The following is a 3,761-nucleotide window of genomic DNA, read 5'->3' as shown; positions in this document are numbered from 1 at the left end:
TCGGGAACAGTCCGACTCATAAGTCGAAGACAAAAACCCGAGTAGAAAAACTCGGATATATTCCGAGTAAATGAAAAACGCATCACAAAAATAACCTAAGTCATAAAAACTCACTAAAGCAAAAGTTGAGTATAAAGGATAACAAAAGAGATATCAAAACCTGGAAAAAATTCAAAGGTTGCATACAAACCTTTGAATGAAAAGGGCTTGAGAAAATAATACAAGCTAACAAAAGGTTTTTTCAGAAAAGATCAAACATATCCAAAAAGCATGTGCACACACGAGGTAACTTATAACCCTTATCCAAAAAAGTGGGGCATTTATTTTTCTACGCCCTTGTCCAAAAAAGGGCAATCGCCATAAATATTTTGTTTACGGCCTTAAAAGGCCAAAAAACAATTGTTCACAACAGCCAAACAAAGAAATAAAGTTTAAAAAAGAAGGGGACCCACAGGCCGGGCCCCCATATAGCCACAAAATAAAAATCATTTCTTCAAAGGAGTAGAGGAATCACCACCGCTAGGAGGGGCGCCACCAGGACCGGGAGGAGGAACGGAGGAAGAACCCGAGGCATCCGTAGGTCGAGGAGGAGACTCAATAATCCTCTGTCCCCGAGTCTTTAGGTCTGACTCGGAAACGACCTCGGGAACAGGAGGATAAACAATGGCGCCGTCAATAACCACCTTGTCAGGATGTAGTGGAGAAAGGTCCAAGTCGGGAGCGATAACTCTGACTTGTTCCAAGAAAATTCTCCAAGACTCCTCGGCACCATCGGCGATAGAGTCCTCCAACTCGGCGTATGCGTTCCGAGAGTTCAGCAAGTCCTTCCTCACGGCCACAATATCTTGAAATAAGCTGTGGTAGCTGTCTTGCGCCGTCTTCCTCAGATTAGCCTCCAAAGTACACTGGGCCCGTAGCTTACCCTCCTCCTCCTTCAGGTGATCCCTCTCCTTCCTCAACTTATCTCTCTCCTCCTTCAACTCCTTCTGATGCTTATCATAGAGAAGAAGCCTCCCCTCCAGCTCCTCAACCTTTGAGGTTGCCCCCAAGGAGCTGAGGGGAGCCTTCTCAAAGATGTCCAAAAGCTTGCCACAAACACCCGCCGTCCTAAAACTCTCCTCGGCCATGGTGGTAAGGTGGTTTCGAACAGAAACATCATCCATATGTATAAAAGGATAGATGTTCTTTCGGACGAATGCCATAGCATCCGCCTTAACCCCACCATCGAAGGAAGAAGAGCCAGACTCTGAAGTCTTGCGCTTCTTCTTCTCGGGTTCGGAGAGAATTTGGGCAGAAGGGGGTGGTCGGGGCAAACTCGAGGAAGAGATTACAATAGGTTGAGTAGGAGTGCCAGTGTTCTTAGGAGGAGGAGGTAAAGGGGGAGGAGAGGTGACCGCCCCGGACCTAGCCCGGGACTTTGCCTTGGCCTCCCGGACCCTTTGGTAGGCCTCCTGAGCATTCTTTTTTGCCATATCTACAAAAGAAAACAAATAACAAAAGTTACAAGTCGGTAAAATATAAGTCGGCGGAAACTACTCGGAAATAAAGAATGCATGCGCTACCTATTTGAGATTGAACGAAAGTCGGTGTTCCCTGAAGAATTTTCCTGGTATCCAAATATGGGGACCTCCCCCACGCTTCTCGGAAAAACCCTACAATGGCCGCCTCCACCTCATCCAGGTCATCGGGACCATACTTTTCACAAGAGGAGGGCGGCGACCAATAAAGGGGGAAGCGGGGGAAGGAATGCTCATCCAGGAAAAAGGGATGATGACCCTCTACGGCTTGAACTTTGAAAAAGAAGTTTTTAAAGTCGTGGAAAGATTCGTCAAAAAGGGTGAAAATCCTCCGACCTTGAATGGCTCGGAAGGATACCCATTGCTGTTTATTGTTGAGTCCACTAAAGGGCTTGGTCACATGGAAGAGAAAGAAGAAAATCTTTAGAGAAGTCGGAAAGTCCAAAGCGTGGCTTATAAACTGATAAATCTTCAAAAAACCCCAAGAATTGGGGTGAAGTTGAGTAGGGGCAACATTACAATGATGCAAGACGGATATCTCAAAATCTGAGAAAGGAAGAAAAACACCCAAACGGGTGATCATGCACTCATACATAAAGAAAAAATGAGGGGCCTCCTCATTTTCTCTCCCAAAACAGACCCGGTCTTCAGGACCCGGGATTATCAGTTCGTATCTGGGCTCGTCCTCCTCTGAAGTACAGAGCCTGTGGTGAGTGTGAAGATGAGTAATGAACTCAGCGTCGACCAACGGTTCCTCCCCAAGGACCGTAACATCTACCCATTGAGAAAGAACGTCTACGGAAGCCATTTTTTATATATAAAGAAAAGTGGCAGAAACCTACAAAAGGGAAAAAGAAAAGGAAAAATCAAAAAACGTGGCCTCTAAGGAGAAAGATTCGAAACTAGAATCTACAGGTCAACTTATCTACTTGCAAAACAAAACATGCAAACAAAAAGCATGATATGGAAAAAGCAAAGCTAACCTTTATCCGAAAATGAAGGTTGGAGAACAACAGAAATCTTTGAACGCAAGGATGCAACACGAACGGAATAAGAAGAAGTTTGAAAGATTGCAGAAACGGAAAATGGAAAGAGAGGGAAAGTATTTATAAAAAGGCTAAGGGGCATAATGGTAAAAACGAGGCAGCCATTAATGCGACTGCACCATTACCAAAGCCCTCAATCCCTAAACGCTTCCCCAACGGACACGACGCTTGAATTGACGTAACTGTCAGAAACAAAAGGTCGCGAAAATCACGTCGGTTTCAAAACCCGTGAAAGTCGACTACGAACCCGAGTTGAATACTTGAACCCAAGCCTTGAAAGGGTCTTGGGCTCAAGTAGGGGCACTGTTCATACCCTGGCCCAATGTTAAGGACCCAGGTCCAATCGAAAGGCCTGATCCAATAGATTAAGCCTAGCAAAGCACCCGCCTCCACTCAAGAGGTCGGTGTCAACCCGACTTGGTACGAAGAAGTCGGTTGTGAGATCAGCTGGCAGATAAACACTCATTTAAATGAGTGACCGCCCCTAAAATCTCTCTAACCACTTCATAAAACCATATCTTAACCTCCCTAAGATAATGGGACGGTTACTATCCTAAAGATACGACACTACTCCAACGGTGGTTATTGGCTCACCACTATAAGTACACTGACACGCCTCAGGTATTCCTAAGTCCAATACTCCCTAAGACCTGCTTACACCCTTGCTAACTTAGGCATCGGAGTGTCTTTGCAGGTACCACCCCCCATTCACACGCGACCACAAGTCGGACGGAGCCTCCCGAACTGCGGACATACCCGGAGTTCTCCTCCACCATACACTTGGGCCGCCAAACGCCATCCATTGGACTAATCTCCGGTTATCCACCGTAACACTACTGTTCCTCAAATCTGAGGTAAAGAATATTTATATCAATAAACTTTAAAATTAATTATTAATTAATTACGAAAAAATAGGCAATTAAACATCTAAGTTGACACTACTTTTATTTTAGGGAAAAGAATGTTTTAAATTCAATTAATTAGTGACTTTTTTTTATTTGTAGATTACTATAATAATATTATTATAGGTCAAACCACAATAAAGAGAAGAAAAGCAAGAGTCACAACTCACAAAGATGATGGTGATGATAATGAGCAAATAACTGAATAAGGTATTTAGAGAATATTACAAAAGAATCAAGTGGACCTAGTTCAAAAATTCTTAGTTCAAAAATTCTTGATCTTTATCCCCACCGGA

This window comes from Arachis stenosperma, chromosome 7 (genome assembly GCF_014773155.1).
Source record: "Arachis stenosperma cultivar V10309 chromosome 7, arast.V10309.gnm1.PFL2, whole genome shotgun sequence".
NCBI classification, from domain to species: Eukaryota; Viridiplantae; Streptophyta; class Magnoliopsida; order Fabales; family Fabaceae; genus Arachis; species Arachis stenosperma.
Note: the sequence above shows the minus strand (reverse complement) of the source record.